This window comes from Dipodomys spectabilis, unplaced genomic scaffold (assembly GCF_019054845.1).
Source record: "Dipodomys spectabilis isolate Male_0828 unplaced genomic scaffold, ASM1905484v1 ptg000259l, whole genome shotgun sequence".
Lineage (NCBI taxonomy): Eukaryota > Metazoa > Chordata > Mammalia > Rodentia > Heteromyidae > Dipodomys > Dipodomys spectabilis.
The window spans coordinates 2534809-2557581 of NW_024870936.1; the positions used below are offsets into that span (position 1 = coordinate 2534809).

General features: G+C 34.7%; 1 pseudogene; it reads left to right on the forward strand.

The window, feature by feature from the left end:
• The first annotated feature begins 11039 nt into the window (after positions 1–11039).
• On the forward strand, positions 11040–11139 carry LOC122125063 (annotated as a pseudogene).
• The last annotated feature ends 11634 nt before the right edge of the window (positions 11140–22773 follow it).

Sequence of the window (22773 nt, forward strand, 5' to 3'; positions counted from 1 at the left end):
AGTAAATACACCTACACAGATGGCAGAGGATGCTAACGTAAGGGTCCCATAGCTCATGAGTCATTAAGGTAACAAAATGGAATAGGAGAACTTATTGCTACCTCAATTTTTCTGAACAGTTGTAATGTCATCATTAGATTCAAACTCCCATTCTAGTGTCATTAAGTGCAATAAATGGAATATGAGCTGGGTGCTGGTGGCTTAAGCCTGTAATCCTAGCTACTCAGGAGGTTGAGACCACAGGATTGCGGTTCAAAGCCAGCCTGCTCAGGAAAGTCCATGAGACTCTTATATTCAATTAACCACCAAAACCCAAGAAGTGGTGCTGTAGCTAAAATGGTAGCACGCTGAGCTCGAGCTGAATACCTGAGGGACAGAGCCCAGGATCAGAGTTCAAGCCCCACGACCAACAAAAAGTGCAAATATGATTTAAGTTTCCCCAAAAGGAAGGACAAGGTCAATAGTAATCTCCCGAAGCAAAAAAAATAATTCCAAAATGCTTCAGTGCACCTACTTTTGCTGAGTTATTTAAGTTATGGCATCTGGGCTGGACATATTCTTTTCTGTTAAAAATTGTCAAATATTAGTTTTATAATAAACTTCATCTACTATTTCTTGGTTCAAAACAGAAGTCTTGATATATTTGATGTCACTTGGCTTTATTTTTTGCCAGTCATGGTGCCTGAACTCTTGGCCTGTGCACTGTCCCTAAGCTCTTCAACTCAAGGCAAGTGCTCTACCACTTGAGCCACAGCACCATTTCCATCTTTTTCTGCTTATGTAGTGCTTAGGAATCAAACCCAGGACCTCATGCATGCATGGCAAGCACTCTACTACTGAGCCACCTTCCCAGCCCATCACTTGGCTTTCTTACTATCTCAGTTCAAAGCAAACCCAGGCAGGAGAGTCTGTCAACCTCTTATGTCTAATTAACGACCAAAAAGGCCAGAAGTGGGGTTTTGGCTCAAGCGGTAGGGTACTAACTCTGGGGGCAGGTGGGCAGGAAGACATCTATTCAAGGACACAGTTCAGCCTCTGGGATCAAGCCCCAGAACCAGCACAAACTGAATAAACAAGCAAACAAAAAAAAACCCAGGTATTTCTTTGGGACCCTTCTTAAAGGAGTACTGGTCTGAGAAGAGCCTGATATTGCTGATTATACTCACTGGATCCTGCTTTTTTGGAATATTTATTGCTATGGAGAACTCAGGACCAGACTAAAGGAATGGATAACTGAATCCTACAACAAGAGAATCATTCAGGAGTGAAATATCCATCCATAAAGCACTTTAAAATCTCCATGGTTTTTTTTCTTTGCAGTAGAACACTTAAAACAACGTTATTTCTTTTTGTTCTATGCTGGCCTTCAAATGGCATATTATTTCCTTTTGTAGTTCTCTCAACCAGTACTTTACAGACAAGTTTTATATGAGTAAAAAACACACTCGAAAAGTCAGGGACAGAGTTTCCTTCAAGCCTTGGATCCTTTTCTTGTACAGTAAAAAGGAAAGCCCAAGTTAACTTGAACTTTGTCACACCTCTAGGTTCAATTCCTCTCCTGGGATCAGTTTCCACATGCAGTAATCATTACTTCCAGTAACAATCTATGGTGCTGCTTGAGGTATAATGAATGTTTGCTGACTTCATTGAAATAGAACAAGGATACCTTTGGACATCATGTAACAGTGTTTCAGAGACAACTTAGTAAAGAGAAAATATGAAATTTAAATTACTTATAAATTATCCATGAGTACATTGAGTTCAACGTTCGTAAGTGCTCTGTAAATTAAGGTGAATTTTAAATGGAAACAGGATTCTCAGATCATTTTTATGTGAGTATATGTGCTGTGCATTATTTTCCAAAAGTACAAGAGTTAACAGTAAGAGAAACAAAAGCAATAATAGGAGAATGAGGAGTTCTGTGATTAAGGGTTCAATACAATATAGAAGATTCTAAAAATAAGACAATATTGAAACAATAATGCTAAGTCCTGTATGTAGATTTATAGAAGTGATATAGAGAAAGCATTTCTTCTAAGTGGAACATGAAGTATGAGGCCACTCCCTTTCTAAATCACACTTTCTAATCATGCAAATTTGTAAAAAGCAGAATAGAAGAATGATTCTGGTTCCATGCTAGGCAGATATAAGAGAATGGACATAACTGGAAAAAAAGTCCATCTTGAGAGAACAGGATTATACTAGCAATGAACCTGGTGGAAAAGATCATATTTCTTTTTATTTCCTTTTCATATATATGCATGCATATATATATATATATATGTATATATATATATATATATATATACACACATATATATTGTTGTTGGTCATGGCACTTGAACCCTGGGCACTGTCCCTCTGCTCTTCAGCTCCAGGCTAGTGCTTTACCACTTGAGCCACAGTGGCTACTTCCAGTTTTCTGGTAGTTAATTGGAGAAAAGTCTCCGGGACTTTCCTACCCGGGCTGGCTTTGAACCTCAATCCTCAGATCTCACCACCAACCAGCTTAAGATCACATTTCTAACAGTGTACACTCAGTATATGTAATGTGTATGTTCATCTATCTTTATATGAATTCTTGAGTTAAAAATCTAGGCTAGAGATTAGACTTCACACTCACAAAAATGTTTGTAGTTTAAAAACTGATACTTCTGGAAAAATAAAACCTAAGAGTGTAAAGAAGTCTGAGAAGTTCAGTTTGTATCCAGCCTGGGCAGAACAGTGTTTGAGACACTATCTATAATTAACCAGCCAAAGCTGCATTGGGAGAACGGTTCAAGTGATGGAATACCAGTCATGAGCAAGATTGTTGAATAAGAGCTTGCGGCTTTTGCATACATACATACAAACAAACACATACACACAGAGGCACTTATATGTGCACACACAACTACACAAATGAAACAATTCTCAGAATATGTAGAAAAGTTAGAAAACAATAGAAAATATGTCCAGAGTAAGACTAGAATCAAGAGATAAATTTTAATATTAAAAAGTCCTCAAGTGAACTTTCTTCAAAAAAGTTTGACACTATTACATAGGTAGGGACCAGAGATAGTAAGAAAGTCAAGTAATCATTATTAAAGGGATCAGATCCAAGGAGGAATGAATCAGAGACCCCTGCAGGTGCATCTGGAACTGTTCATATTCTGTGTCAAATGTTAGAACATCTTTGAAAATAGCATATAAACAGTCTGAGCAGTCAATTGATAAGATCATCAGAGAAGTTCAGAATTGCTTGTGTGTTTCTAGATTAAATAAACCAACAAACTATGGCAGGGCAATATGATACAAGCCTGGAAATCTAGCACTCCGACTAAGACAGGAGATTAGAGAGTGGAATTACATAGTGAAACATTCCCTGGACCAGGGAGTATAATTTTGTCTCAGTAAAACAAACCAAATTACAAGAAAGGAATACACAGTTGGAAGTTTGGTCTAATTTTGTCTTGTTTTGAGAAGTCGTTTCCTATTGAAATGCAACTCATATAATCCTCAATTGTGTTTTAATTGCTCTCTTCATTACAGAACATTCCTAGACGCAAAATAGCTCATGATTCCCATCCAAATTTTGAAAAATAAGTAAGCGTCATTCTGTTGGATGCCAAAGAAATGATGAACGTTTACAAATGTTAAGCCTGGAGAAATAGCAAACTTCGTCTAATGTAGAACTTTGTGGACCTTGATAAACGAGAATTTAGATTCAAAATAAATAGTTTTTTTTTGTTTGTAATTCCATATTCTATAGGAAACTACAAAATTCTTTTTAAGTAGAGGTTTTAATTGACAAATTCACAAAAGATTCTGTCATTCTATTTGCATAGAATATTCTTTCAAGAGAGTTACAATTAGAACTTAATTTATAGATAATTCCAACAGTTCATGTATAAAATAATAATGTGAATAATCTAGACAGAGTTGCCAACAAATGGATGACATCAATTTATGAATTTAGAAAAAGAGCATTTTTTGAGGGTTTGGTATAGCATGGTATGAAGAGAATAATTGTCTGACATCTTCTTTCTTCTACTTATATGTAACACAAGAAGCAATTTCCTTAGTTCCGGTCTCTGTATACAACGAGAAAAAATGCTAGGTTTGGGTTGATTTTTATTTTTGTTTTTGTTTTATTGGTTTGTCCTAAAGCTTGTACTCTGGGACTGGACACTGTCTCTGAGCTCAAGGCTCCTGCCCTACCCCTGAAACCTCAGTGCCACTTGTGTCTGGATTTTTCTGAGAAGTGTATTGGAGATAAGTATCTAAGGAACCTTCCTGCCTGGATGGGCTTTGAACCATAATCATCTGATCTTAGTATCCTGAATATCTATGATAGTTAAAAAAGTATAAATATAAATAATATTTGCAAGTGTTCTGATCTCAAGAATACCACTGGGGGAAAACTGATGCAACAGAGTTTATTGTGGTGTTCTTTGAAGAATGAGGAGGGCATCACAATACCAAAGGTGTAGTATTTTTTCACAGTAGAGAAAAGCTATTCATGACGTAAATAATGAGAATTTTAAAGTGCAACTTACAAGTTGGAAACTGTTGGGCTAGGATGACTTTATGGCATAAAGCTTGAGATTGCTTATTTTTGGAGAATTATTACGATGCTTCATAGTTTTATCCTCTACCAGAATGTGGCTATTTTTCTGTTGACTTCTAAATCTGTAATACCCCATTGGAAACTGCATCTATTGCAGAATTACATAACATTAAAACAAGTACTGTTTTGAATCTCTCAGGTATGGAATGTTCAGAATTTGAAAAGGAGTAGTTACTAGTCATAGGAATTTTGAAGAACACATATATTCTGTCCTAACAACTTATTTAATTTTAAAAGTTATTGGTTTCCATAGAATTAAACTGTTTTTGGTTTTCTGTGTGTGAAAGTATTAAATTTATTTTTTTCAAGATAAGCAAGTATATTGTGAAAATATTGTCCAGTTGGATAACATTCAAGTTGATGACCTTCTGATAAAGAAAGGGTAATTAAATCAAATTAGATGCCAAATAGTATTGATTTAAAAAATTATTATATAAAGAATATTAACTATAGCAATAGAGTGAAATTTTATTTTATGCAGCTTATTTTTTAATTTAATTCTATTGTCAAAGTAATGTACAGTCGGGTTACAGTAATTGTAAGGTAGTGAAAACATAACTTTTCAATCTTGTTAAACCCTCCCTCATTTTTCTCAGTTTTCCTTCACCTCAGTACCCCTTACAAGTTGTAGTGTATATTTCCAACATATTGTCTTGTGAGTATTGCTATTGTATTGGTTTGCTCTTTGTCATTTGTGTCACCATTGTGATGTTCCTCTTCCCTTCCCTAATGAAGGTAAATGTATACACAACACAGGGTACCAAAATCAAATACAGCAAGTGATAAACCACAGGGGAAACATCTAAAGAAAATAGAAGTCACATAATACATTAAAAACAACAACTGCAAATAAAAATCTCTGAGTCCATATCTTGGAGTTCATTTTTATTATGTGGTCATGCATATATATATATATATATATATATATATATATATATGCATAACAAAGCCACTGGAAAATAATAGTTGCATGGTCACTATATCGTGAAAACAACATGTTAACTGTTTTTGATGGTAAAGGTGGAAATAAGATTGGTGAATTCGCGGTTCTGCTAAAGGAATTTCAAAAATGTTTTAAAATTATGACAGGTAAATTTTAATTGTTCAAACTTTTTAACAACGTGGCCTATTATGAAAATTAAAAATTACCTGGGAAATTAGGCTTTCATGCAAAGAAATGCATGGAGACTTAATGGAGAGGGAGCAATGTGAGTGAAGATGGTTCATTTTCACACTAAACAAACAAACCTCAGAAATCTTTCTATAAATCCTGTAGGTTCCCTTGAGAATTGTTCTTACCCAGGAAATCTACTCTTACTATGTGAAACAAGGTTGTAGTGGAATTTAAATTCAAAGTTCTTAAAAAAAAGACATCAAAATTTGTGAATTGACTTTAATTACCAAACAGTAATTCTCTGAAAAAGATAATTTGGGTCCACATATTTAGGGAGAAAGTGCCCTCAACAATGAAAGAAGGTATTGGGTTTACACTTTTCTGTTTGTAGTACTTTCCACAATGTCTTTGCACTTGAAGCACTGAACCACAGAAAAAAATCTGATTGGATACTTGAAACCAATGATTTCACATTTCTTAGTAGCTCACAAAATATAATATCCTTATTAACATGAGATAGTGAAGACTTCACTTATTAAATAAGCCAAAAAGTTTTGGGTTCAGAAAAGAAATGAGCAAATGGAAAAGGTAAAAAAAAAAAAACAAAAAAACAGTGTTGTGGCCTGGAAAGGTGGCTCAGTGGTATAGCGCTTGCCTTGAGCTGAAGAGCTGAGGGACAGCGTCCAGGCCCAGAGTTCTGGCCCCGTGACTGTAACTCCCCCCCCCAAATAAAAAGAAAGAAAAGAAAACAGTGTTTTTAGAACACTGGGTTTCATTCCTCAGCACCACATAAGCAAAAAGAAAAATGCCGGAAGTGGCACTGTGGCTCAATTGTACAGCGCTAGCCTTGAGCTGAAGAGCTGAGGAACAGCACCCAGGCCCAGAGTTCCAGCCCTGCAACCGTACCACTCCCCTCAAAAAAAAGAAAGAAAAGAAAACAGTGTTCTTAGAAACACTAGCTAAGCAAATTGGCTCCAGCAGTGGAGGGAGGCCAAAACTTTTTGATATAGATTGTCTTAATATTTTTGCTACCTAAAGTGATTTTACAGAGCCTATTTGGCTCACTACAATGCAGAATAGATTGAATGAAAACCTGAAAATAAATTCCACATCCAAATGAGGCAACTTAAAAGAGTTTTAAAGGAGAAACCATGAAGATGTAGCAGTGGAGGAGGCTTTATAGTCCTTCAACTTCACTAGACTTGAAGCCAAGAACCTGTGATTAATTGGAAATCAGACAAGAGCTAAGAGGAGGACATAGAAGCATTGTCCTTTTTATCAGACACTGTCATCCAAGCTTTGGGTGATTTAATTCTATTCCTCTCCATACATCTTGTTGAGCAAAAGCAAGATGAAGAGAAAAAATAATCTATTGAAATAATTTTGCAAAGAATAATTTCACTGTTCCTGATATGGTATCTAAAGAGAGTCTTAAGAGAGAAGATAAAAGTGGAGGATTCTTTGGTTTCCTCTAAGTATCTTGTTAGCAAAATATATCTTTGAGGTTAGAAGTGATTGAATCAAAAACTGGTGGAGTACTTTTTTTGTGGGCACTTTAGACACAAGAAGACTTTCAAGGTAAAAGAAAAAAGAAATAAAGGATATAAAAATATTTGTGATCAGAGTTTCTTGGACTTGATTTTATGGAGACAAAGTTTTACATTGGAGCTTGTCCTGATTAACATCAAAGTTGGATTTTCATGGCAACCAAATGCAGAGGTGAAGTTTAATGGACTCGCTTGAACAAGTAAACAGCATGATAAAAAAAAATGACAAATAATATTTGGTGAATTACTTTCATCATTTACTTTTCCAGAACAAAGAAGGAAATATATAACTCAAAATCAATTGACTTAAAAGTATGAAGAAAGAGTAGTGAAGGGAGATGAAAGAAAACATAGAAGATTGTTTTCTCTCCAATGGAGTAATGGGTTCTTGATCTTGTTTCTTCCATTCTATCTTCACAAGCTATCAAGTGTGGCTCAGGACTGGAGTATCCAGTTCAGACAGAGAACTCGCAGAAGAAAGATAATATTTGCAGCAAATATAACCTTAGACAAGCTATTTAAATCTGTTCAAATTTCTCCCCTACCCCAAACTGCCCTCTTTGAATAGTTTTGTTTGCTTTGCCCTTCATTAACTGCTTAAAATTTTGAGAGATCATATTCATACTCTCCAGAGATTGCTGTTTGGTTGTAATTTTTGTGTGTTTTTTAACTGAATTTCAAAAGGTTGTGCAAGTGTGTTACAATTAAATATGTCCATCTGACTGTCCAATGCTCTTGGATTAGATTCACTCATTCTATCATTCTCAACCAACCTCTCCTCCAAAATTTATTTCAAATTTACCACTTCCTTTATCACATGTGAACATTGAGTATTCTAGCTGTACTTGCCCCTTGTTCATTTTTCATTCATTCTATGTCTTTACTATTATTCCTCTCTGGATTCAACTTCCTGATAGTCATTCTGTTTAAACTGTCTGTTAGTACTTGAAAGGTTTATGTACATTCCATGGAGTTTCAATCCTGAATATACTTGAACTGATGTCAGCTTATATTTCCATAATTCATTCATCTGCAATAATAATTTGCAAGACTGGAGACATGAACCACCTAGATATGATTTTATTCTCATCTATTTGGAAGATTAATCTATAGTCAACAAGAAAGTTTAAAAATGATTGAGAATGTATTCTTAAGTACCAATTTTTATAAATGGCTTTGTACAATTGTGTGTGATTATTTTATTTTACATGGGATAATATTTTCTACTACCAATAAGTTTTGGAAAAAAGAAAATTAAAATTTACTAATATAGAAGAATATGATAAAAAATAGAAGTCAGATTTTATGTTTGTCCCACCTCTGACAAGTACCCATATTCAAGACTTACTATGTTAGACAGATAGGGAAAACATAAACAACATATAAGGCATCTATTTGTGACTTTTTAAAAGGTACCTTATTAAGTGATGAAATTTACTTTATTAGCTAACGTTTGGGTTTGACATATGGGAGGATAATATATTTAACAAATTTTGGAAGGCATCAAATGAACAACACAAATGGTGGGTGGTACTATTTCTACAGTTTAATGAATGGTTGTACCTGATTGACATTAGTGTCGTGGGTCTTGAACTCTGGCCTTGGGCGCTGTTCCTGTTCTCTTCAGCTCAAGGTGAGTACTCTACTGCTTGAGCCACACGTCACTTCCGATATTCGAATGTTTTATTGGAGATAAGAGTCTCACAGACTTTATTGCCCGGGCTGGCTTTGAACCGTGATCCTCAGATCTCAGCCTCCTGAGTAACTAGAATAACATGCGTGAGCCACTAGCACTTGGCTTGCGAATGTGATTTTTCAAAGATTGTTTGAAAAAGAATTCACTTGCTGGAGATTAAATGTTATGAGAATGACAACATTTTTATACCACAGAACCAAGTTTTACTGACGTACCAGTGTTTTGAAGCACTAAGGATCTTCTCAATTAATGTTATTTTCTGAATTACATTTGACTTCTAAGTCAAGTTTTCCTCGCCTTGATAGACCAATTGTGGATCTATCTTTCCAGGAGCTATTTTTCTGGCCCACTTATGCTGGACTGGAATCTTTGATTAATCACTAGGAGAGGGGTATTAAAAATAATCTTGTGACACTTTGTGATCTTGTTCACGGAAATGGGCTGGTCATCTGTAAATTGAAAGTTGGAATTACAGTACTTTCTCTCAGATTTTGTGACCTCATCCTTCATTTTAAGTTGCCTTGCATTTCACTATTGTTTACTGCTCATTTCTGCTTCTCAAGGAATTGGGGCTTGAAATATTATAGGAAATGAGAAATTGACATGGCTCTTCAATAACTTTCTGTTGGCATGTTGCATGGGTCTAGGTAAGAAGTCTTGACCCTGTTATCTGATGATGTGCGTAACTGGGATCTGGGATCCTAGGACTCATGGGTCTTGCAGAAGAATTATATCTTTCAGACATAGTATCAGCAAAATTTGGGTATGATCAATAGGAATGCTTCAAAAATGTGGAGAAAAACAGTTTGGAACCCGCGAGTTTAAACAATAAACAGAGCAACAGAGTAAAATCCCTTATAGATTAGAGGAAAACATTTTTTTTACCATGTGAATTCAGAAGAACAAGAACACTTAGAATGCATCACAAGTTTATACTGAAGACATTACATTGATACTTTTTATATTCAAATATGTATTGTAAACCTAATTATTTATATTCCAATTCTCTTTATTGGAATAAATAATTATCAATTTATTTTTCAAAGTATCAATTAATTCTAATAAGTTTCACTGTGTGAAATATAAAATCACCACATATAAATATAAAATATATAACTATACATAATAAAAAAGGGCACATGTTTTGCATTGTTCTGTTGTGGTGGTTAGGGTATCAAAGACAATGCTTAAAGAATTATTGCATTATCTCTAGTTCAGTGTTTGATAGAGATAGACCTAAAGCTTTACCATTTGTAGATTTACAGCGTGGAGGCAAGAGGAAACACTGTGATTAAAACATTACCAATGTAAGGCCTAATAAAGCAGAGAAACATATGGACTTCTGGAGATATGGAAATATTTGGTGATAGAAAGTCAGTAGTGTAAGTTCCTGCCTGGTTGGAAGGTAGACAGGCCAGAAATTAGGTAATCGTGCATATGAACAATTTTTTCACCTTCTTGGCTTTTGCTACTTTTGAAATGTTAAGTATAATAAACAATGATATTTTGATAAAATACCTTCTAGTCTGAACAGTTCTGTATGAACTGTGCATCTTTCTATGATCCCTTGTAACTAAAATTAGTTTTGTTCCAGTAAGATAAACTATGCTGTCAAGATAGGATATTCTGGTTGGTCTGTTCCTACATGGAAGAAGGATAAAGGGTCAGGTAGACATTTGTGCCAGTAAGACCTCATTTGGGGAAATGTCAGCTGCAGAAGTTTAGAAGTAGCTCTTAAGCAAGGCTTACTTTGAATCCATTAGCTCCACAAAGCTAACTCAGTTGCATAAATAAGTACTTGAAAAATCCATTACCTTAGGATCTAGCTATAAGTGCTTCAAAGTATGATTAAATCTAAAATGAAAAAGACTTAAAATTGTCATTGACAAAAAATGAAATGTGAGCAATCAACCGAACAATATAATTTTTTCCCACTATACACATTATTTTAGGGAAATAAGATCAATAGTATTGTTAGGAACAATAAGGTTTCCTTGTTACAAATAGGCACCCAATGATATAAGCCTGTATAAAGAATTGCATCATTAGCTACTTAAATTTAGAAGATACTACATGATTCAGCAGCACATATACCCAAATTACAACAATACACAGATTAACATGGCACTTGCACAAGGATAATATGAAAATTTGTGAAATATTCCATAGTTTTCATTCTTCAGATGCAAGAAATAAAAACAGTTATTAAAATGTTGAATACAAAATTACACGTGTAACAATGCATGCATGTGTTAGAATTAAATGTTAGTTTGATATCAGTGTATTAAATCTTCACCTTAGAAAGGCCTTTACATAGAATAACCTTTACAAAACATTTGAAATTAGTTAACATTGTCATTTTATCCTTAAGAAATATACTACATAAGGACCTAGAAAAAAAGGAATCTTAAATTTTCTATATGGAATGCAATCTGAAAGGACACGTTTATTAATGAATATATATATATATATATATATATATTATGAAACAATGCTCAATTCAAAGTATACCTAGGAGAGAATGAAATAGATTATGGATATTATTCAAACACAGAATATAGAATATTTTAAAAAATACTTTTTCAGGCAATAAACAGAAATATCTTTAGTTTCTGTACTACTCATTTCAACAGATGAGTTCAAATTATTTCTGATTAAAAAAATCACAAACTCTGCAGAAATGATTATGGATGTATACAAACAACTCAAATACATTTCGACATCAAAGTCAGGCAATTCATTTGGAAAAATTGCACGGAATTTTTAGAGTAAGATATTGCTGTTACTTGGGTTGTGTATTTTGTATGGACACAAAGAATGGACTGGCATTTTGAAGTTTAAGAAACTTAACTCTTAGCTATGCTAAATAATGCTGCAATAAACATATTTGTTCTGGTAGCTTTAGTATAGTCTTGTTTGATGCCCGTCAGTAAATGAATGGATTAAGAAAATAGAATTCTATGGAATGGAATTCTATACCTCCATGAGAAAGAATTACATTGCCCTATTTGTTAGGAAATGGAAAGACTTGGAAAAAATTATATTAGGTGAAGTAAGCCAGGCCCAAAGAAACATTGGTCCCATGGTTTCCCATATTTGCAATAACTAGTATATGTCTGAGACAAGCCAAAATGGTCAGATAAGTTGATGTTTGGCGAAATGAACCCTAATATAAGGATTCAAATTTTTTTTCTTGCGATTGTTTCTAACATATTTATAAGATGATTTCTTTGTTGTTTTGTATGTCCCTCCCCCACAGTATAATCCCTGCTTTCATTGTATTTTATGTTGGTATGATTTGTGGAGGGGAAGGGGAAAAACAAATTGTTTCCATTGCAACAATGAGATGTACAAGACATCATGTCAAAAAACGAACTTTACAACTTTGGTGAGGGGAGGGGCAGTGAGGGGGGAAGTAAGTGGGGGGGGAGATGGGAAGGGATGGGAAGGGGAAATAAAGGAGGAGGCAACATGTTTGATAAGAAATGTACTCATAAGCCGGGCGCTGGTGGCTCACGCCTGTAATCCTAGCTACTCAGGAGGCTGAGATCTGAGGATCGCGGTTCAAAGCCAGCCCGGGCAGGAGAGACCGTGAGACTCCTATCTCCAATAAACCACCAGAAAACTGGAAGTGGTGCTGTAGCTCAAGTGGTAGAGCGCTCGCCTTGAGCTGAAGAGCTGAGGGACAACACCCAGGCCCAGAGTTCAAGCCCCACGACCGACAAAAAAAAAAAAAAAGAAATGTACTCATTACCTTGCCTATGTAATTGTAAAACATTTGCATGGTATTTTCACAATAAAAAAAACTCAACAAAAAACAAGAAAAAAAAGATACTTAACTGAACCATTATGATTTAAGAGAACAATTTGTACAGCCTTCCACAACTTCAAAGAGGTAGTGATACATACTTATCCTTTTGGTAATATCAAAGGCAGTTTCTTCCAAGTTGTTCTTCAGACCTGGTTTGATGGAATGGTTGAACAGAAGGAGATCCAGTGTATCTTTGCTATCTCTATTCCCAGCAGCACAATACAAGGGAGACAAGAGGCCTTTACTTTGGGCATTGGTATCTGCATCATGATGAAGTAAGAAAAAACCACACTGGTATTATTCCAAGAATAAGCACTGTGCAGGGGTTTCCAGCCATTCACATTTATTGCATGAATATCTGCTGCTTGAGCCACCAATTCATGGACAATATCTAAGTGTCCACTGTAGGCTCCTCGATGAAGAGGGGTATATTCATCATCATTCCTAGTATTCACATGAGTGGCCTTTATGAAAGTAGTCTCCACACTCTAGTAAGCCGATTATTTTCTGCAGCCCAAAGAAGAAATTTGCTTGGATTCTACTCCATTTTTTTTCTTGTAATTGATACCATTCGTCACTTTTTCATTTTGTTCCTCATCTTCATCAGAATTGCTTAACTAGAGACTTAAAGTGCCAGTGGGAATAAGGTGTCTATGTATTTCCCCAATAGTTCACATTGGTTGAACTGGTGAGAAAAATACAATGAATTTTGTGTATCTGTTTTTTCATTATTATTTATTTACTCTTTTTCCATTTTTATTATTCTAAGTCATTCTAACTGGAAAGTAGGGAATTGATGGAGAGCAGAGGAAAGACGTTCCTCCATATTCAAAGGTACAGACTGAAAATGAGAATCAGTGATGTTTTCATGGGCAGCTTCTTCTAGGAATGAGAAAACAGAAGGTGGCTTAGTGGTAGAGTACTTGCCATGCATGTATGAGCCCCTGGGTTCGATTTCTCAGCACCACATAGGCAGAAAAATCCAGAAGTGGGGCTGACGTTTAAGTGGTAGAGTGCTAGCCTTCAGCTGAAGAGCTGAAGGACAGTGCCCAGGCCCAGAGTTCAGGCCTCACGACTGACAAAAAAAAAAAAGAAAAAAGAAAAAACAAATAATACTTTCTATATAAAAAATATGGGAAATGGCAGAGTAGAAAGTGAAATGACGCAACCAAAAATATAAAAGCAAAATAAATTAGGATAATTGTGGAGCAGTCATATTATCTATGAGAACCATGAAAGAGAGATGAAGTGAGAGACAGAGAGATGTGCAGTGATCTAGCTAGCCACAAAATCCATGCCTCTGATCAATTTATAGAGCAAACAGAATTTTATTTTTTAAAAAGATGGAAATAGAATTTATGTATTTACTTGAAATTAGTAAATACATTTTTAGTAGCCTACATAAAGAGACATAGATTTGACCAAATTACAGACAAGAATCTAAATCCTTGATAATTCTAGTAACAGATCTGACTGAAATCAGTTGAATCACACTTTTCCTGTACCTTGAAGGAATAGGTCCGAGCGAGGAAAGCAGCTAGAGAGGGCAGGCCGATTATATCTGTGACAAAGCTTTGTGGAAAATAGTGTCAAGGATTACTTACTGGTGATCCCCTTGCACGGGAAGCATGATTCTGAACTATTGCTTGCTGATTCTCAACTATTGCTTTGATCATTATATTCTCCAAGAAGAAAAAGTAAGATTTAATTGATAGCAAAGGACTACTAATACATTTTGACTTCTCATTAAGCACCTTCAATCATCAAAATCATTGAAGACGATAGACAGTTCTACTTTTTTAGATGAAAACAAAGTGTCTTAAAAAAACATGGAATTTAAATAGTCATGCAAAGGACTTCTATTTTACTACTGCATTATACATTTTGTTCTAATGTTGGGTAACAATAAGTAATGGATCTATTAGAAATCTCTTAAAGCTCATATGTTCAATCGTGAGTTCTCTTATACTATATCATGTCATTTTGTGAATGGACTCAAGAAGAAATTTAAATTAATAACTTGAATTTCTGATAGGACAATATCATCACTGTACATCTTGGTTCTATACTCAGTTTTAAATTACTATGTAAGTATGTGCATTAGATAAATATAGAGGAAAAAGTAGAAGCCACACTGGTGGCTCATGTTATTAATCCTAGCTAATTAGAAAGATGAACTATGAGGATTGTGATTTGAAACCAGACCAAGCAAAAAAAAAGTCCATTAGATTCTGTTTTGAAAGTAACCAGCAAAAGCTAGAAATGGTATAAGCAGTAAAATGCTAGCCTTGAGAAAACTAAATAAAAACTAAATTCTGAGACAGAGCCAGGCCCTGAGTTCAAGCCCTATTATTATTACCAAACAAACAAATTAATTAATTAATAAAATAAATTAAGTGGTTATATGTGGAGAGGCAGGTAATATGTAATAGCTGTGGTGACTGGATTGTATCTCATTTTGTAATAAGGCAAATTATCATTTGTACTAATCACTAATATTTTATTTGAACTTTTTGTATAATAAACCCTGAATTTAACATGCATGTATATGTGTATGTACATGTGCACATGTGTATATGTGTATAGGTTTGCATGTGCTGTTGCAATGTTGCTTGCCAATGTGGACAGGGTGAGTCCGCAAAGAGTTAACTGGGTTGCAATGTTTTTATTTATCGTGTTCAGTCATGTCATTTCAGTGGAACCACCCTTTTGTATATTTTATTTGTCAAATAACATCTTCATAATAAAAGCATTTACAGCATTAAGTTACATAAAAGAGACTGCTTTCAGCTATTATTATATGTTAGGTAAGAAGATAAAGACATAATTAGGTAGTAAGTTATTTCTGTAAGATGACTATCGGTACAAAATATGTATTTGCCCTCTTAAATTGATTATACTTTTAAGATATACAATTGTAGTGAGTTTGACCAACAAACATACAGTTATTACTCTTTGGTTATTACTGTGAAACACAAGGTGGATAAACTCTTTCCAGATTTCTGTTGAAAAAAATCTTTCTTTGTAAGATCATATCTATTCTCACTAAGAGATAACCTCATATTTATTATATTTGAATATCCCATCATATTGACTGAAAATCAGTATTGTGGATATGCTTGTTAGATATTCCTTTCAAAAACAAACAAACAAAAAGCATGTGTCATCTCCAGATTGTGGATGTATTTGAAGTTGTTGTGTACATGCAAAGAGATCTTCACTAATGGCCCTTTTGTGGGAGTAACTGTGGGAACATTAACAAACAAGGCTTTTCGAATATGTTTTCCAATATAAATGACATCCCAAAGCGAGTCTTGCAATCTCTGAAAAGACTTTGGATATTTTATTATTATTTCAGTTCATTAACTATAGAGCTAAAGACATTGCTGAAATAAAGATTGTTAAGATAAGATATGAAAACGTAAGTGGACATATAGGCTTTTTAAGCATCATTTTATGAAAAGCCAGTTTTTATGAATCTAAATGAAATAGAATAAAAGAATGTAAGTGAATTGGGTAAGCTAATTATTTATATAACTTTTTTTTTCTATTAACACAGTCCTTTGAATGTAGATGATGCAGATAAATTTTTTCCTTTGTGTCTCTGTACTTCAGTTATTTTTAGAATCTTTGTAGTTATAAGATTGAATTTTTAGTATAAATAAAGGTCTTTTAAAAAGATTAGGATTAATCTTGTGTTTTGTGTCCTAATGCCAAGAAAATGGCTTATTTTCAAGAGTTAATAGTTTATAATTCAAACTGCAGTATCATAAGAATTTTTTTAAACGCAGTAGTATTTATGTCTTTTTAAACCATTTATATTTACAAGCTGGAGAGTCTTTAATTCATGTTTAGGTCTTGGTGTCTGTGATTTTTAACCTCTTTTTCCTAACAATGATAGGTCAGACTGCATTTTTGGGTATATGAAAAGTAAAATACTTATCTAGTGTCTAAGGTGATTTTTTATACGTCTTGCTTTAATAGCATTTTAAAGTAGTACATTTCTCTCAAAATGTTGGTTATAAAAAGCAATCAAAATACTTATAATGGTAAACAATTTAGGTGAGCTACAATGTGGAAATCACTTGTCCATAAGACCTTCAGTCTGTTTCCATCAGGAATTGGGCAGGTCATTCTTTCAGTAAGACTATATTAAACAGAGATAGGGTTACTAGGCAGTGCATGTTGAGCCATGGGATAGAATATGGTTTCTACTATTTTGAGTTAGAGAGCAAGAATGTTATAGTTTAGCAATTCCTTTCACCAGGGAGGTACAAATTAATTAAGAACTTGGAATTTTCATATTACGGTTATCTATTTTCTAACAAATATAAAGTGAAATATTATTAGAGTGTACAAAGTGAAATATTATTAGAGTGTACACAATAATTCTGGGAAATTTTCCTAGAATTAGTAGATTAAGTGCTGGTATTTTAGTCATTAAATAGAATGAAGTTATTTGATACAGTGGGAGATGGGCATCAGGCAAACACTTACCATGTGTGCAATGTTGTACTACTAATTCCAACTCTGAAAACTTCAATATCATCATCTGAGCATTAAAAATGGAAATAGTTCCACTTTATGGGATTATTGTGAGGATTAAATTAGATACCATAGGTAAATACTTGGAAAAACAATCAATCAGCATTTGATTCTACCTGTTATTTTATCATGTGATGAATTCTAACATTTTTAATGTGATTTTTATATTTTTTATCTTTATTATATGCAGTTTGGAGTATTAATATTATGTTGGTCAGTTTCCTGTCATTATGAGGAAAAGACCTGCAAAGAAAGTTTCTGAGAAAGAAACTGTTATATTGACTCATGGTTTGAGAGAATGCAGTTTAAGACCAGATGTTTCCATGGTTTTTAATTATATTTTTATTAACTTAAATAGATGTATAATGGAATTTCCATGCAACAAATCAGACTATAAGTACAGTGGATCTTTTTTTGTTTCTAACATATTTATTTATTTATCTTAAATTTTTATTTATTTTTTATTGTGAAAATACTGTACAGAGGGGTTACAATTAAATGGGCAAGATAATGAGTACATTTCTTATCAAGCATTGTAGCCTCCTCTTTGTTTCCCCTTCACATCCCTTCCCAGCCTCCGAACCCCCACCAAAGTTGTAAGTTCGTTTTCGACATGACAACGGGTCCACCTGTAACCTTATTTAAACGACTTGTTTTCCCCTTCCCCTCCACAAATTATACCAACATCAAATACAGTGAAATCAGAAGTTATACAGAGGGGGAGGGACATACAAAGCAACAAAGAAATAATCTTACAAATGCGTTAGGAACAAATTCATGAAAGAAAAAAAAACATTTGAATAGACATCTTAGGATTCATTTTCCTAACATTACCTTATCTGAACTTTTCTGCTTGACTCATACATATACTAGATATTGAAAATAGGGAAACCATGGATCTATGTTTCCTTGTCCTTGGCTTACTTCTCTTAATATAAGTTTTTCCATTCCATTTCCTAACAAATGGGGTAATATCATTCTTTCTGATGGAGGCATAGAATTCCATTGTGTATATATACTACGTTTTCTTGATCCATTCATCTACTGATTGGCATCTGGATTGGTTCCATATCTTAGCTATGTTAAATAATGCTGCAACAAACATAGTTGTGCTGGTAGCTTTAGTGTGGTCTGATTTGTAAACATTTGGGTAAATGCCCAAAAATGGGATTGCTGGGTCATAGGGGAGCTCTATGTGGAGTCTTTTGAGGAACCTCCATACTACTTTCCAAAGTGGTTGAACAAGTTTACACTCACACCAACAATGAAGTAAGGTTCCCTTCTGTCCACATCCCCTCCAGCATCTGTTGTTATTAGAGTTCTTGATTTTTGCCAATCTAACTAGTGTGAGGTGGTATCTTAATGTTGTTTTGATTTGCATTTCTATTATGGCGAGGGAGATTGAGCATTTCTTCATGTGTCTATTGGCCATCCTCCTTTCTTCTTCAGAGAAGTTTCTCTTTAAGTCTTTAGCCGATTAATTTATTGAGCAGTTGTTTCCTTGAGGATTTGTTCTTGGGGGATTTAATTTTTTGAGTTCTAAGTATATTTTAGATATGAGACCCTTGGCCGTTTTATGGCTAGTGAAGATCTGTCAATCCGTGGGCTTTCTATTGATCTTGCTAGCTATGTCCTTTGCCATTCAGAAGCTCTGCAACTTCCTGCAATCCCATTTGTCCAACCTTTCTTTAATTTGTTGTGTTTCTGGATCTCTATTAAGAAAAATTCGGCCTGTGCCAAGGAGACCCAGGGTTTCTCCTACTCCATCCTGTAATATTTTCAGAGTGTCTGTTTTGACTCCGAGGTCTTTGATGCATTTGGAGTTGATTCGGGTGCAGGGTGATATATAAGGATCTAGCTTTAGTTTTCTACAAGTAGTCAAACAATTTTTCCAGCACCATTTACTGAAGAGGCTGTCTTTCTTCCATTCTATTTTTTTAGCTCCCTTATCGAAGATTAGATGGCTATATGTCTGTAGGTTCATTTCTGGGAATTCAATTCTATTCCATTGTTCCTTAGGTCTATCCTTGTGCCAGTACCAAGCTGTTTTGATTACTATGGCTTTATAGCATAGTTTGAAATTTGGTATTGATATTCCTCCAGCAGTATTCTTTTTGTTGAAGAATGTTTTTGCTATTCAGAGTCTTTTGTTGTTCCATATGAATTTTTGGATTGCCTCTTCTATTTCCTTGATGAATGAGTTTGAATTTTGATAGGTATTGCGTTGAATTTGTAGATAGCCTTGGGAAGTATTGCCATTTTCACAATGTTGATCCTTCCGATCCAGGAGCATGGGAGTTTTTGCCATTTTGTAAGTTCTGTTTTGATTTCCTTTTTCAAGTTTTTAACGTTTTCATCATAGAAGACCTTCACTTCTTTGGTTAATTCCTAGGCATTTTATTTTTTGTTGGGCTATTACAAATGGAGTTGCTTTCCTAATTTCAGCCACACTTTTCACATCGTTGGTATACAGAAAAGCCATTGATTTTTGAGGGTTAATTTTATACCCTGCTATTTTGCCAAAGTTTTGAATCAGCTTGAGTAATTTGGGAGTGGAGTCTATGGGATTCTTTAAATACAATATCATATCATCTGCAAAGAGGGAGAGTTTTATTTATTCTTTCCCTCTTTGGATTCCCTTTATGTTTGCATCTTGTCTTATTGCTGTAGCTAGGCATTCTAATGCTAGATTGAAGAGGAGTTGAGGGAGTGGGTATCCTTGTCTTGTTCCTGAGTTAAAAGTAAATGGCTTTAGTTTTTCACCATTAAGTATAATGCTGGCTGTAGATTAGTCATATACAGCCTTTATTGTATTGAGGAATGTACCATGGATTCCTAAATTTTCCAAAACCTTCCTCATAAATGGGTGTTGGTTCTTGTCAAATGCTTTTTTTCCATCTATTGAGATAACCATGTGGATCTTATCCTTGCTCCTGTTGATGTGATGATTAATATTAATTGATTTGCGTATAATGAACTAGCTTTGCATTCCTGAAATGAATCTTGTTTGATCATGATATATGATTTTTTGGATGAATTGTTGAAGTCGATTGGCCAAAATTTTGTTGAGAGGTTTTGCATCAATGTTCATCAAAGAAATGGGTCTATAGTTGTCTTTCTTTGATGAATCCCTGCCTGGTTTTGGATGAGGGTTATGATGGCTTCATAGAATGTGTTCGGTAGTGAACTTTCTCTTTCAATTTCATTGAAGAGTTGGAGGAGTATTTGTGTGAGCTCTGCTTTGCAGGCCTTGTAGAATTCCGCTGTAAAACCATCTGGTCTTGGACTTTTCTCAAATAGGAGGTCTCTTATTGCTGTTTCTGTTTCAATGCTTGATAAGGGCCTATTAAGGTAGTTTAACTTTTCTTAGTTTAGTTTTGGCATGTCAGTATTTGCTAGGAAAAGGTCCATTTCTGTAAGTTCTCAAACTTATTAGCATAAAGTTTTGAGAAGTATTCCCTCATAATGTTCTGAATCTTGGTTGTTTCCAAGATGATGTTTCCATTCTCATCTCTGAGTTAATTTATTTGGGTGTGTTCTCTTCTTTTTCTGATAAGATTTGCTAAGAGTCTGTCAATTTTGTTAATTTTTTCAAAGAACTAACTCTTTGTCTTGTTGATTCTTTCTATAGTTTTTTTATTCTAATTCATTTAATTCTTATTTAATTTTAATTATTTCTTTCCGTCTACTGGATTGGGTTTTATCTTGCTGCAATTTTTCAAGGAGGTTCAGATGACTCATTAAATTGTTCGTTTCAGAATTCTCCAATTTGTTGATGTAGGAACTCAGAGCCATAAACTTGCCTCTGAGTACTGCCTTTGCTATGTCCCAGAGGAGCTGGTAATTTGTGTGCTCGTTTTTGTTGACTAGCATGAGCATTTGAATTTCCTTTCTAATCTCTTTCTAATCCTGATTCTAATCTCTTTCTAATAGTGATTCAGCACTGTGTTGTTCAGCCTCCATATGTTACCGGACTTTCTTTAGTGGCTTTTGTTGTTGAGTTTTAATGTTATTCATTTGTGGTCAGAGAGAATGCAAGGTATATATTCAATGTTTCTTAATTTGGACAAGTTTGATTTGTGGCCTAAAATGTGGTGTATTTTAGAAAATATTCCATGTGCTGCTGAGAAAAACATGCATTCTGATGCTGCTGGGTGAAGTATTCGGTAGATGTCTGTTAAATCTAGTTGATCTATGCAGTTATTTAGATTTGCGGTTTCTCTGTTGAGTTTTTGCCGAGTTGATCTATCTAGTGGGGAGAGTGGTATATTAAAATCCCCAACAATTAATGTCTTTGGGTCAATATGGTATTTGAGGGAAAGTAGTGTTTCTTGGATAAATTTGGGTGCTCCATTGTTTGGCGAATAGATATTTAGAATTGTAATATCCTCCTGAAGGAGAAATCCCTTAATTAATATGTAGCGACCTTCTTTATCTCTTCTCACAAACTTTAATTTGAAGTCTATTTTATCTGATATTAGTATTGCAACTCCCGCCTGTTTATGGGGGCCATTTGCTTGGTAGATTTTGTTCCAGCCTTTAACATTGAAAATGTGTTTATTTTTATGGGCAAGATGTGACCCTTGAAGGCAGCAGATAGAAGGATCTTGCTTTTTAATCGAACTAGAGAGTCTATGTCGCTTAATTGGAGCATTAAGTCCATTGATGTTGAGAGATAGGACTATGAGTTACTTGGGAGTTCCTGTCTGTGATCCACCTTCTTTGGGGATGCGAAAACTGGGTTCTTCCTATAGTTCTTGGATTCTCAGTTTGGGTGAAGTTTCTTGTCCTTTATTGTGGTCTTGTTGGTTTTCTATGTGTAGGTCATCTTTAAGCATCTTTTGTACGGCTGGTTTGGTGGAGATTTATTGTTTCAATTTTCTTTGCTATGACAAGTTTTTATTTGGCTTTCAATTATGAAGGAGACTTAGCTGGGTACAGTATTCTTGGTTGATAATTGTCTTTAGGGCATGGCATACATCATTCCACACTCTTCTTGCTTTGATTTTCTCTGCTGAGAAATCTGAGGTGATCCTAATTAGTTTCCCTTTATAGGTGATTAATCCTTTCTCCTTGACAGCTTTAAGGATCTTTTCCTTGGTGTGAATTGATCCTGTGTGGATTTTAATGTGATGGTGGGATGTCGTACTCTGGTCTGGTCTATTTGGAGTTCTAAAAGCTTCTTGTATCTGAATAGGGCTATCTTTTTGCATGTTTGGGAAGTTCTCTGCTAGAATCCTGTTTAACACATTTCCTAGACCATTAACTTCTGTTTCTAGGTGCTCCTCTACACCCATTATCCTTAGTTTAGGCCTTTTTGTGGTGTCTTCCAAGTGTTGGATAGATCTATCATATTTCTTGGACTTGTCTTGGATGGTTGTATGTTCTTTCTCTATAATATCTAGGCTGTCTTCAATCCCCGAGATTCGATCTTCTGCATGGCCTAACCTG